The sequence below is a fragment of the Macrobrachium rosenbergii genome, chromosome 57 (genome assembly GCF_040412425.1).
Source record: "Macrobrachium rosenbergii isolate ZJJX-2024 chromosome 57, ASM4041242v1, whole genome shotgun sequence".
Classification (NCBI taxonomy): domain Eukaryota; kingdom Metazoa; phylum Arthropoda; class Malacostraca; order Decapoda; family Palaemonidae; genus Macrobrachium; species Macrobrachium rosenbergii.
Genome location: NC_089797.1, coordinates 12975395 through 12990394, shown reverse-complemented (window position 1 = coordinate 12990394; position 15000 = coordinate 12975395). Strand labels below are relative to the sequence as shown.

Below are 15000 nucleotides of genomic sequence, written 5' to 3'. Positions count from 1 at the left end.
TCAGGTCAGATGCTCCTGTAGGTCTTCTCCATATGAATAGGGGTTCATCTTTTTATTATAATAATAATTAATAATAATAATAGGGAGGAAACCTTCGCTGGGGGTAGTAGCTTGAAAATTATGTTTCCACGGTATTTAATTTGTACACTCTTCTCTATTCGTCTTACAGTCTTCTTTTCATCAGCATGTAGCTGGTATAGCAAGTTTCTTAACAATAATAATAATGACCTTAAGAATATATAGAAGTAGCCTAAATAAACAACGAACGGGAAAAATTACAGTACTTGACCTGCATCAGTAGCATTTAGTAACCGAGTTCATGTCTACAATTCATGACTGGCAAGCCATCAGGAAGATAAATATATATAAAAAAAGCTAACTTAAAAATTGACAAAACAAAGAACAGTCCTTGACCTACATCAGATGCATTTAGTAACCGATTTCATGTCTACAGTTCAGTAATAGCAAGTCATCCAGCGAACTCAACAAAAAATCTCATTGGTTCAAGAATTATTTTGGTAACAGAAGCAGGAAGAACCTCCCAAGTTAATGATAAACCTTCAGTGATTCGTATGAAAATCTCTGCAGGTCAAACAACTAAAACAAACAGAAGCTAACTTAAAAATTAACGAAACAAAGAACAGTCCTTGACCTGCATCTGTTGCTTACAGTAACCGAGTTCACGTCTGCCACGAATTGTTTAAGGGCCGCTTTGAATAGGACCGAATCGGCTGGAAGTGACGAAGTCCTAATTAGCGATACGATCTTGCAACGCGCATTGTGCAAAGGAGTGCAACAACTCGCATCTCTCAACAGCACGAGAGTGACTCTGCAAACCTTGGCGGCTGGATTCTCTCTCTCTCTCTCTCTCTCTCTCTCTCTCTCTCTCTCTCTCTCTCTCTCTCTCTCTCTCTCTCTCAGGTCTTTGGCAACACCGCGGATCGTGTATTTTGCCAAAGGCTCGTGTTTGTTGTTTCGCGTTTTGTAATGCTTGACGCAGGGTGGGGGCGGGGAGGAAGTTGTTTCACTCAAGAACAACAGGTGTCTGTTTGACCTCTTGATGGTGGGAACGAGTCAGTGAAATTATCGTATGCTTTGCGATTGTTTGTGTATTTTTCGAGCGCTGTTTGCTAATATTTGTCGTTTTATATATATATATATATATATATATATATATATATATATATATATATATATATATATATATATATATAAACATATATACATACATATATGTGTTGTGTGTGTAGGATATATACATGTGGTTTGAATGCCTAGTTTGCTTAAAAACTTGTGTTCAGATACGTGCGCATATTATGATGTTGGAAACAGTTGTATTTGTTTGAGCTGCAGAGATTGTTTTAGTTGAGCAAATGCGTTTTTATAAGGATCATTGAAGGTTTATCATTAGCCTGGGAGGTTTTATTCCCTGAATCTGCTACCAAAGTAATTTTAGAACTAATGTTCAGATTTTTATGAATTCGTTGGATGACCCTCTTCTTGGTTATAAATTTTTGAAAATAAAGGGTCTGTTGAAACCCTTGGAAAGCCGCTGCAGTTAGGCATGACCCCCCCCCCCCACCAAAAACACACTCAAACGCGTACACACGCTCACACACTGCAAAAGAAATCAAGGTATTTTGATAGACATAAAGATCATGGAACTAAAATCACGTTCACATGTATAAATATATTCATACACATATATATATATAGTAGTCACTTTTTACCAGATACGTATGTAATTTTAAATGACCCTGATGCCTTCTTAAACTCCCTGATTTCATCACGTTTTGGAAACGCTTGTCACTACTAATCCTAGATCCAAATGATGAGAGAAATTAAGATATTCTGATGTCAGGCCGAGATTCGAACTTGCGTCCGGGGTATCAGAACGAGGTACAGATAATTATCCTCACCTCGTTCATTTCATGTGGATCTATAGACGTAGTAGTGACTAGTGTTTCCAAAGTGTGAAGAAATCGGTAAGTCAAGAGGGCAAGTTAAAAATTACGTGTATATATATATATATATATATATATATATATATATATATATATATATATATATATATATATATATATATATATATATATGTATATATATATATATTCCTTGACTTTACTTTTTGTGTCATGAACATAGCCAAGGAAACAAGTTCAGAAGGGGAAAGGGAAGGAAGAAACAGGTTTTTAATGTAAAACTAAAACTTTAGTGGAAAAATATGTATACCTCACGGTAATCAGAGAAAGGACGCAACGGAATGACAAGGTGAATTGGTTATTTGAGAGTTTTCGAAGCTGCCATAGGGCGCCTTGCAACTGTCGTGGAATATGCATTATGGTTCCTAAGCAGATAGCTGACGTTTAGGATAGCAGGAAAAGCATTGATTTTGACAGAAAATTCTTAGTAGAGGACTGATGTCAATTAAGAAAACGAGTTACAGTCGTCAGCACAAAGTATTGGTTACGTTCGTTGTGGTAAAATCGTGACCTCTCTTTGCACCCTGAGAAGCTGGTTAACAGTTACTTACAATGTCTCCACCTCCTCCAGTGGTGGGAGCACTTTGCGCTTGTTGCTGTCGTGATGTCAAGGAGAATGGGGTCACCGTTCTCAGGATCAGAGAAAAAAAATAAGAACAGTCTACTTTCCTTTTTTAAGTGGGTGTTTCTAACAAGGACTTAATATACAATGGACATTGTCGAATGGGATGTAGAGTCAAGGCCAATCGCTGAAAGGGAAATTGAGAGAGTACAGAGGTTTTAAAGGTGTAACTGGAGGAAAACCTCGCAGTTGCACTAAAGAACAATTGTTAGGAGTGGGTGGTAAGTAAGATAGAAGAAACTATGAACAGAGGTACTGTAAAAGGAATGAAAGGGGCTGCAGTTGGGGGCCGAAGGGATGCTGCAAAGAACCTTAAGCAGTGTTTGCAGTGTACCGCGTGTGGTACGCTGATGGCACTACCTCCCTGCGAGGCAGTGGACATTGTGTAAAGTGCACAGCTACTTTCCTCTGTGAGATCAGCCTAAGGGGTAACCAGGGAAATAATCCTATAGACAAGCCATTCGAGCATGCCTCAACTACAAAGAAGTCCATTCAAGGTGCTTGACCCAACGATGGGTTACGACCTATTCTCAGTGAGGAGAGTGCCAGTAGACATATTGAGACTCAAACTCTTTCACTGGACTATAACTGTAGATTCACAATATGAAATAAGGCCAGGACTTAAGAAAATCAGAGAAAATGCAGTCATTGATGAAAGTAAACCTAGGCACTGATGACTCATACCCTAAAGGAAGTACAGTAAGCACACCATTGCCAATTTGCTTTTAAATCTTAGCAACAACGTTTCAAGCAACTCAGACCCACTGCGTAAAGAACCTTATTTATGACAAACAACCAAAGTCCTACCACAGATTGAAGAAAAGCTATTACTTGACAAAAAAAAAAAAAAAGTTTTAATTCTATCTGTCCAGCGCTTCCTATAGATTACCCTAACATGTTAGCTGGGTTCCTGTGTGCACCAGAAGAGTTGGAGGACTCTGACGAATGAGAACTGAGACTGTAGTAGTGGCGGGATTTCATAGAGACCCGCCCTTTGCGTCACATAGCGTTGAAGGCGTTGATAATAATGATGATTTGTATTAACTTCATTTCATTGTGCTGACTTCAAAGACTATGGCCAGATTACTTAAATGGAACATTTCTGTTCCGAAACACCTACTGTAATAGAGAGATCCTTGTGTGACAGTTTAATACCGAGAGCTCCAACTTCCTCTTTCCAGAGATTAGGTAATAAACGAAGATAAATAATCAGCGTGTGCCCATTTCGTCTCTTTTCCGCCTCTTGGGAGCACATTTCCTTCCTTTCTCTCTCTCTCTAGCCCGCCAGTATGCGCGCGCACGTGTTGATGCTTTTGTTGTCGGTAAGTGCCTCAGTCTCGTGAGTCACCTCACTCACTCAGTTCTCTGGATGAATCCGACTTGTTACTGTGTGTGAGAATGGTTTCCCTGTCCTGTAATTCCTCACTCGGTGTGTCGCGTTGAGTTTGTGTCATTTCATCAGTTTGCTGGCTACGAAAACTCGGCTTTGTTTTACTGGTGTGCGAGAAGTTTTTATCTTTCCCTCTCTTGTACAGATGCTTGGTAATGAGTGGCCTAGTTTCATATCTGCCATTCATGATGATAATGTGCTCTTTTTAAATCAGAGATGGCTATTTGCTGAAGAGGATTTTATATATAACTTTTCTCAGGTTTGAGAATCTCGACGTTGTATGCACGTACGCGTGTGTAATTTATATATATATATATATATATATATATATATATATATATATATATATATATATATATGTGTGTGTGTGTGTGTGTGTGTGTGTATATATATATATATATATATATATATATATATATATATATATATATATTTATAATTTTGTATGTTCATATAGAAGTATGATAATTAGTGAAGTAAATTTTTGTGACTGCATTCTAACACACACACACACACACACATATATATATATATATATATATATATATATATATATATATATATATATATATATCACTTGCAAAAGATGCATATAAATTACTGGCAAAAGACAGTCAGCATATTGTTACAGCATTACGCGATCCGTTAGATTTCCAGAAATTTATCATTTATTTATAATTTCAACTCAACTTCCAACTTCTGAGTTAAATCTGCTGCCCTGAATGCGATGAGTACTTTCTCGGCATTGAAATTCCTCTACTCGTTAGTAGTAGTAGTGACCTTCTGGGGTTGAAGATTAAACAGTAACTGATTTTTACCTTCTTTGGTTGGAAAGGGGGTGTGTTAAGTTGGTCGGTGTATGGTCTATCTCTGTAGGTCTCCTCATATTTTATATTTTAACTTAGAAATGTCGCGAGAAATTTGTTTGCCGATTTTAATGGCGGCCGTAGCGATCATGCTTTACTTTCCCTTCACTTCACCCCTTTACACACAATCCTGCTTGGGTCTCTCCTGAGCAACATTTTCGTTACTTTGCCCGCCCATCCAGTGCCCAGTGAGCGGTTCGCTCCTTTTGCGGCAACGCCCACAGATTTTCTGCCTTCGCTGAGAAACTATGGGGAGCCACCCGCTGTTGTCGAGTCGTTTTCTCGTGTACGATAATTCGATTATTTCCTGGAGCCTTAAGCAAAACAATTTTCCAGGAACAGAATTATTTGCATGTACGTCAGACGTTTTGATTTAGTTATACTAGACTAATCATTTGAGCTTTGCCAAGAGAGAGAGAGAGGGAAGGAGATAGAGGACTACGTACGACAGTTTCCAACCGGCATGGTGCCCGGTCTTGCGTCTAGGGCTGGCGGGCCCACCCTCCTGCTCTGTTCATAAGGAAAACCAGTAACCCCACTGGCGGTGTTTTTATTTGTTGTGGAACGACGCCAAGCCGTTTATATGAGAGGTAAGATCAAGCCATCTTCCCTCGAGGGTTCCCACAGCTCTCGCTGGAATTAGGTCAAAAATACCTCCCCAAGCGAATGACAGTAGACTTGCTTGGGAGTTGTTTGCTCTCTCTCTCTCTCTCTCTCTCTCTCTCTCTCTCTCTCTCTCTCTCTCTCTCTCTCTCTCAGGAGTTATGTAATAGTTCGTTGGGTAGTGGGTGAGTGAAAAGTTTCGTAAGGATGTTAATTGACTATTGTTTTATAATACTGTATCAGGATTTTTGGTGCAAAGTTGGTAAAGTGCATATATATATGTATATATGTTGTAATATTTATATTACATGTATATGTGTGTGTATATATATATATATATATATATATATATATATAGAGAGAGAGAGAGAGAGAGAGATACATACATAGTACATAGAAATAGGTATATTTGTGTTGTGTTTTTGTGTATATTATAGCATGCCTTTTTCGTGTTGAGAAGGATTGCCGCCAGAAGGCTAGAACCTTCTTCTCAATAAGTCTCTGGGGATGAGATTGCTACCCTCATACCCGTTTTCGACCTCAGTACTCATGGGTCGACTCGTGGTTGCTGGGCAGGATAGAGCTATGGACCTTGGAAGCCTAAGCACAGTGCTCTACCACTGGTCTATGGCACCCATTTCATATATATATATATATATATATATATATATATATATATATATATATATATATATATATTAATCATCTCAATCACGTGTTACAAAAAATTCCTGACACACTTCGGGATCGAACCCAGTTCTTTCAATTGGTAGCGTCCTTGCCCTTAAACCGAAAGAACTGGGCTCGATCCCGATGTGAGTGAGAAATGTATTATATGTGTGTGTGTGTGTGTCTGTCTGTGTTTTATAATCGTTGTGCAGCCGTTACGGAAATACAGTTTCTCGTCGATACGTGTGTATATATGGAACCTTAAGTACCTGAGACTAAGAAGAAATGGGTTTTGTTCATTAATAACTTGTGGTCACACTAAACCCTTGAATCAAATTTCCTTCCTAGGAATTTATAGTGGGAGAGCTGTTACGCCTAAACAGTTAAATTGTTGTTTTACAGCTATTGTGATCTTAATAAATTCAGTGCTAGAAATAAAGATTACAGTGTTGATCTCTGCTGAACTAGAAAAAATTTAGTGTCATTTGCAAATAAAAAAAAAAAATACGGTGACCAAATACTGATTGTAATGTGGCCCCTTGTCGTGGAAGAGGAAGTCATCTTTACCCTCATCAAAATTATTATTGCTGGTCTCATGAGGTATCGACGATAAAGGTAAGTAGTAGACATATTTTTATTTTAGGTCTTGCCGTTTATTCAGTTAAGGATGGCCATATCGGTTTTGTTCATTTCCTTTTATGTATTTCTTATTTATTTGTTCTTCCTAGTTTTTATTGTCATTTCATCCCGAGTCCTATCCTCAGGAACTAGTCTTACAAGAGGAGGGCCCAGTAGTCCTATCCCGTGTGAGTGCTTTCTCATTTGGAATGGTATTATTACTAGTACAGATCATGAATAAGGATGAATATATTTTCCAACTATTTTTTACTTTGAGGCTTCGGCCTGAAGATTTTAGCTATTTTTAAACCGTCATGTTTTTCCTTTTTGCGTAAATCACTGGTAAAATCCATGACTGAAAAACTCTTGTTAATTTTCCTTCTCCCTAATAAAATAAAAGACGATAGTGAGAGGGAGAATGAGAGACCGAGAAAAATTATTGTCGCGGGAAAAAGCCAATTTATTACATCTTGGTCCCACGTCACTTTTACTTACGAGTTTCTCCATTTGCTCTCATTTTTTATAAACTTCTAACAACCACATTCAGACCCCCCCCCCTCTCTCTCTCTCTCTCTCTCTCTCTCTCTCTCTCTCTCTCTCTCTCTCTCTCTCTCTCTCTACGTATCATTTATGCGTGTGAGAAACATTATTGAGATCTTTTCTAGATAGTGACCCCGAGGGTTTTTGGGGTCGTTATGTGGGACTAATATTTCTTGGGCGTCATTATCTTCATATTTACAGTTTTTTGTTTATGTTTTTACGGTCATCCCCAACGTGCTTGTGCTAAACACGCTGCAGAAGTGGATACATACTGGGTTAAAACCCGTGGGGTCACTATCTAGGAAAGATCCTGTTATTTGATGCAAAGTTGAAAGAAAGTTAGTCTGGTAGTTGTCTCATTTAGCGCATGCGCAAATAACATTTACGACAAAGTCCCGAGTCATGCCAGCGCTAGCGGTTCCTCAGTTGATTTCAGTCTAGTTTTCTGGGAACTGATGTATCGGATGTTTAATGTCATGTCAAAACTTGCCGTTCCTGGTCTCAGACTTCATGGCTGATTACCGTTGATCAGAGTCGTAGACTTTGTAATAAAACAAGGTCTAGATACCTTGCCACAAAATGTATATAACAGTATTGCTGCTGCTGCTACCACGGTACAGCTAAATTATTAAGCGGAAATGACCTATTAATACTTAGTTTTGTAATTGCATACCACTGGAGTATCAGTGGTAGTTCATTTTTTTTTTTCGTTTAGCGTGAAAAAATGAACGAGCCAAGTACCAGAAAATTTAAACTTAACTTAAAAGATTTACGCTCCTGACGAGCTTAAGCTTGATAATAAACAGGGCGGCGAGAAGATCGGAATTCATTATCATCTTTTTATTTATACCAGCGTGTTAGGAATTGCTATCTAAGCACGTTTTTTAAGTTGCACAAATTAATTTTATTGTAGCCCTGATGTTGAGAAGGGAATCCCGATACGTGGGTGTAAATAAAAAGTATATAAGATTTCCGGCCTCCGTGCCGCCCTGTTTATCATTTAAAATTTACTGAAGGTAGTTGATCCATTATCAAGGGCCAAAATCTAAATGCTAAAGCCACATTGTGATCTATTCAGAATGAATAGATCACACAAGATCATGATTGTGATGTCGAGAGAGGTGAGGTGACTAAGATTGTCACCACCGCCAAAATAAAATAATTGAAATAAAGAACCGTAAACAGCCGTTTTTCAACAGAATTGCTAAATACTGCAGTTCCCATTTGAAGGAACAGTTGAAAAAGTAACTAAAACTTTTTCTATGCAAGCATTGGTATAGATAAGAGACTACAGTGATTCACATTCTCGTATCCGAAATTTTACTGTGCAGTATTTATGCATATGCCGCCATTATGCTCAGCTGAAGTGTTATACCTTTTTTTTTTATTTTTTATTTATTTTTTTTTTTTTCACAAAATGCCTCGTTGCTAGAATGTGCAGAATAACAAGATTTAAAAAGTATTAGAAATTCTCATACTTTAGTAGAATGTATTGCTCAAGTTTTACAAAGCACCAAAATTTTTTGTTAAACAGTTTTGTGTTGAGTGTGACTAGGACGTGACTAGCGTATGTAAAAAAGCTGCGTCTATGCGCTTTTAGGTGTGAGAGGATATTAAAAATGGTATTACATCAGTTGTCTCGCACAAGTATACTCGTGGTGTTCTGAGTGAGCACACACAACTTTCCTTTTAAAGATATATAAATGTTTTATAGATAATGTATTACGTCACAAGGAAGCGAAATCTAGCTTAACTGTTCATATCGTAAATTACCAGGAAATATTTAATAATAGGTCTTAAAGACGCACTCTTGCATACCCAGACAGATTTATCTACAGCAGTACCTCCTTGACGTACAATAAAACTTAGAGTAGGCTACCGGTACCAGAAAAGATCGCAGCTTATTATTGCTGTAAATTTCATTAGGACAAAATTGATTCGACGACCTTCCCGCACCTGCCTAATACCTACTGTATGTAACATACTGCCGTGCTACGGGTCCTGCCTCCTCCCCTCCCCCTTCCCCACTCACATCTAAACAACCCCCCGTCTTCTACCGCTCTTTCCCCTAAACGGAAGTGTGGGACATGTTAGCCTTGACTGTGAGTAGTCTTGATTTGGCGCCATACTTCTCTCAAGGCTCTGGTTTTCCCTCTGCCTCTTCCTCACCCGTCTTTCCTCACTTATTTTCGCTTCATTGAGCTTAATTTTTTTCTTTTCTCTCTCCCCCTACTTTTCTTCACTCTTCTTCCTTTTACAAACTTTGTAATTTTAAGTAAGCTCTGCTTTTCTCTCCTACTTCTGGGTTTCCTGCTAATTAATTCTCTCTCTCTCTCTCTCTCTCTCTCTCTCTCTCTCTCTCTCTCTCTCTCTCTCTCTCTCTCTAGAGTCCGTTTAATTAAAACATCATTAAACTTGCTGTGCTTAGTTGTTATAAATTTATACAATCATACGTAATGGATCGTCATAAGAATTTATTTTTCCCGAATAATGTTAATCTCTCTCTCTCTCTCTCTCTCTCTCTCTCTCTCTCTCTCTCTCTCTCTCTCTCTCTCTCTGTGTGTGTGTGTGTGTGTGTGTGTGTACTGTATATATATATATATAGGCCTATACACATACAGATAGACCACATCGGATTTTTAAGCAACATGTTACTCCGCCAGTAACCACCAGGAGCAACACCTGGGTCACCTTGCTTGGTAGGCGAATATCACATTGTGTTGTGCCTCATATTATTATCAGTAACATGTTAGCTTACCAAGCAAGGTAACTCAGGTATTGATCTTGGTGGTTGCTGGCGGAGTAGCATGATATTTTAAAATCCGATTTGGTCTTTGTTAACGTAAGGTATGACTTTTGCGGTTACAGCCAGCGATATTTTTAAAAGATATATATGTCTAGAAACCTCATCCCACAAGATTAGATGAGAGATGGAATGCTAAAATTTTCTGATGATGTTCGTGCAGGGGGATTCAACGCGCCACTGATGTGCCTTTTGTGTAGTTAATATAAAAAAAAAGTAATAAAAAATTTCGAGGCCGAGTGTATTTTCACAGAATATATCGTCACAGTTTCGAGACATCGCATCTCTTTGGGGCGGGGGGGGGGGAATATTTTCCATACTGAAGAGGAGGCATTGATAACGTCTCCTCTTCAGTGCGGAAAATATTCTCCACACTAAAGAGATATCAATAACGTCTCCTCCTTAGTGTGGAAAATATTTCTCGCACTAAAAAGGAGACATTAATAACGTCTCCTTAGTGTGGAAAATATTTTCAACCTTGAAGAGATGCGACCGCGCCTCGAAGCTGTGAAGATCAGTTCTCTTCCTCGAACTTGTGGTTTCCAGATTCAGAAAGCTCGACATTGAGCTTCTGTCGTGCAGCAAGTAATGATGCGGAAATTTTCCGCAGTGGGCGCCCTTCGTCTGTGATTCCGCAGTTGAAATATGACTGTGCCAGTGACTTTTGTTTTGTTGATTTTCGGGATTCGTCGCCTGTTTGAGGAAATGGCCTTTTGATTTACAAAAAAAAAAAAAAAAAAAAAACTACTACAGCCATTGATGGTTTCATATTGACTTGTCATTGGTATTGTATTCTGAGGAAGCTTCCTATGGAAAATCATTTCTGGGGGCTTTTTCCCAAAGAATGCTTGATCATTGTGAATAATGATTGATAATAAAAGCCTTAAACACAGAAAGGTATTATTATTATTATTTGAAAAATACCGAAAAAAATATTCCGTTTACGACGAGAAAATTTGATGTTCTTTGCGTCTTTATTGTAATTTTTCAGTTGGAGATTAAGATAAATAACTATTTTTGTCTAGGAAATGAGATATTATTGGATCTAGAGATATTTGAATTAAAAAGATAAAAGAAAACATAATTTTTCCTCCCACTTCAACCTTCTGCAGGGGAGAGGGTGACACAAAGAGCGGAATAATTGAATTAATAAGCACGAAAATTGACGCCGTTCGTCACTCTTTCGTTAAGAGATATTGAAGGTTATTTTCTCCACCGTATAATTTGATAAAATAACAGTCACAAAATAGGTTCAATTATTTTCTGACCCCGGAAGTATTGGTTTGAGGTAGGTTGAAGGGTTCAGTATGAGTAGTTTGAAAGATCGCATGACAGCTAAGGGTTACCAGTGTCATGGTATGATATAAGCACGGTCTAGACTCTAGACAGACCGTGGAAATAGGGTATGGCAATCTTCTCTATCCTATGCTATAGGAAGCCTGCCCAGTATCCTGTCATTCCCCCTTCCACCTCAACCCTGCACTAACCACCCCCTTGTCTTCTCTCTCTCTCTCTCTCTCTCTCTCTCTCTCTCTCTCTCTCTCTCTCTCTCTCTCTCTCACACACACACACACACACACACACACACACACACACACACAGTCAGAACTGCTGTATACACGTGCAGAAGGTATTTTTAAATTAATCAATTATGGCACTCAGAACAAATGACACACTGTTTTCTGACTGGTTGCGTAATTTTAATAAATGACTTCATGATCTTTCGATTGCCTTCGATACTCATCTCAGACGACCTAATTTAACGATATTTTTATTTATGATCACAAGTGGACTTTGATATAGTAGTATCATTTATCTTAGTGGATAGAGATGACACTTTTAGATAAAATTACAAAATCTGGATGATCCCGTACATCAGTAGAGAACAAAGGGAAATCATCAATTGTACATTTACTGTACCTGAGACCAATAATGCAGAATACACATATTACTTAGCTGTAGTATGAAAATAAAACATATCAGGCTATACTATAATGACTTAACTATACTCAGCTATATTCTGAAAAGAAAACATATTACGCTATAATTAGTAAGCTAACACCCATGGAACAGTGGCTTCGGTGTCAGATTAGGCCTATGCATTTATAATCAGCAACTCTGCTCGGTAACTTTTATGAAGTCTTACATCTCGAGGATCATGTTTGACTTAGGCCTAAGAACTGACGATTTCGAGCACGATATTATATTAGCCTATACTGACTAAACTAACACCTATGCAACACTGGCTTCGGTGTCAGATTAGGCATGTGCGATTATAATCATTAACTCTTCTCGGTAACTGTTGAGAAGTCTTATGTCGCGAGCCTCCTCTTTGACCTAGGCCTAAGAACTTTTTTTTGTCTTTAAGTTTTTATTCAGTAAATTATTTACAAAAGATTGCAACCAATCTCGAACTACATACATTTACATTTAGAATACGTTGCTTTCAATATTACAAAAATTCTTTGTGAAAAGCTTAAACATTTTATCTTTTAAAATGGTTTTGACATCTCTTTGGTTGCATATGATGGAAGCTTTTATTTTATTCACATAAGCAAACGTTCAGGCATATTCTTTTCTTTAAATAACCTTATATTTACAATATAACTTGACGAAATTAAAGTTGATGTGTTCCTTTGTTTCGTCGAAGCTTCTGGGAAATCAAAATACATAATTATAATGAAATTGCCATTCAGAAACTTGCATAAATGCCTAAGAACTGGTACTGGCGAGCACGATTTTAAACCAGAGAAAGATCTCTGCCAGACTTTAGATAAAGCACAGTGAAGTTCCCGATTAACAGGTTGAAATCAGCGGTTCAGATTATGGAGCTTATGGTGTGAAGATTAACCAACAATTCCACCCAACATATTCACTGACGCCAAATTATTTCTAATCTAGGATAACAATATTTGAAAAAAAAATATTGACAGCTATTATTTTTTTATATATCATGAAAAAAATTTAATCATTATATTACACCAGCAGAATGATAATTGAATATATAAAATGAATTATAATCTTGATTCAGTGAATGATGACACAGGCTCTGGCTGACTTTGACGTCACGCATTAGATTCTGCTTCTTACAAAATTCGATGTTTTGTAATATTCAGTTGGTCAACGAGATTTGAGTTGTTGTTTTTATATCTTTTATATTTATGACAAAATTGAATGTTACTCAAGCTTTTGCCCTTACAATTTACCGATTCAATAACAGCCTGTCGTTAGTTATAGACATATTGAGGTTGGAAAATTGAGGTTACTGTGGCAAAGGGTAAAGATGAATAGGCTGTAATTAGGCTTATTACGTCACTTTTAACGGCGTGTATAGGCCTATATCATGATACTGTGAACATGGATTCGGTTTTGGGAGATGCTTTGGCAACTTCTTTCTCACCATTGTTACAGTTATTATCGTAATCTTATAACATGCCTTTCTTTGTAGGTGCTTTCAAACCGTATTCAGTACCAGGAAACGTTTAGAAAGTCTCCCGTACAGAAAATTATATAAAACATCAATGGAATTCTTCTTTTTATAGGGAACTACCGTATCAGATGAGACATTATCCCCCCCCCCCCCTTCCCGCACTGGAGTGGCCTGTCAAGAATGACAGCTTTATTTCATTAAATTTCTTCCGAAATTTGATCGCCATAATGTCGTTAGCGTTTCAGCTTGTATTTCGTCATTTAACACTGTTCCGTGTCCACCACTTGTCTCTCCAGTGTGCCGATTTAGTCACTTACTGTAGGACTGGTCCGTGCCCACCTTCCGTGTTTCCAGTGTGGGGAGGCCCTATCTTTACAATACTAATATTGTAACTATTCATCCTCAGGTTCATACTGCCCCAGACAACCTTGGTATGTTGAGATCAGTGTTTTGCAGATATGTTCCGCCTTGTACGAGACTGTTTTTAATCTTTGTTCCCTTATCTAAACTAGTCTCGTTGCTCAGTATCGTATTCATTATTATTATTATTATTATTATTATTATTATTATTATTATTATTATTATTCAGAAGATGAACTTTATTCATATGGAACAAACCACAGGGGCCATTGATTTGAAATTCAAGCTTCCAAAGAGTATGGTGATCATTTGAAAGAAGCAACAAGGGTAATCGGAAATACAGAAAGAAAAGATCAGTTTTTAGATAAGAAAAAATAGATTAACAGCTTAGTAAATAAATAGATAAAAATGTGAGTAAATTATCAAAATAGGAGAATTGTTTAGGGCAGTAATGCACTGCATCTTCGCCTGAACTTTTGAGGTTCTAGGCTAATTGTTCAACATCCTAAATGCCAAGTTGTTCTTCCCTTGATACTCTGCACAATAAAGTTTCTGTAGCCTTCCTTGTCATTCTCGTCTTTGGCGAACTTCCTCATTCAACGAATTATCTCTGTAATGACAATAAATGTCTCTTTTGTGGGACTGTTGAAAATAACATGCATTTTATATATTTCTGTCCATCATTGAAGAAAATATTATCCTGGTTCAAGTTACTTTTAAAAAAATGTTGTAAGATTGAGACAATTAGTTTGCTGAAAATTCTTAAACTGGATTTTACAACTGTGTCAAAGAAAGATGAAAATACTGCCATGGTTCTGTTATCGGATTTTATAACAGGATTATGGTATGGAAGATCTGTGGGACTGTTGAATGATGACCCAAATTTAGTTACATTCATAAGAAATAGAATGTCAAAAACAAAAATATTAATATGTCATGCCTTCAACAATGACCTAAATAAGATATTTACAAAAGACTACCTGTACAATATAATATAGAGATAGGGATTGATAAAATGTGAAATTGAAAAGAAATACTATTGTATTATAAAGACTAGTTAATATTAAATATTATATACATATAAAAAGTCTATGTAGAAAAAGAATCCTAAATTAGG

General features: G+C 37.3%; 1 protein-coding gene across 4 annotated transcripts in view; it reads left to right on the top strand.

Annotated features, from left to right (window-relative positions):
- The window catches only part of LOC136836962 (chondroitin sulfate N-acetylgalactosaminyltransferase 1-like), a 551976-nt gene that overhangs the window by 510213 nt on the left and 26763 nt on the right, over positions 1–15000 (top strand). Inside the window, exon 1 of one of the 4 annotated variants that reach the window (XM_067101493.1) lies at positions 3968–4101. The exons of 1 other annotated variant lie outside the window; for it this stretch is intronic. The gene's annotated coding sequence lies outside the window, so the exon portion shown is untranslated. Of the gene's footprint in view, positions 1–3967; positions 4102–5426; positions 5451–6464; positions 6748–15000 lie in introns of those variants that run through there. 2 more of the 4 variants (XM_067101494.1, XM_067101492.1) reach the window with 2 other exon arrangements.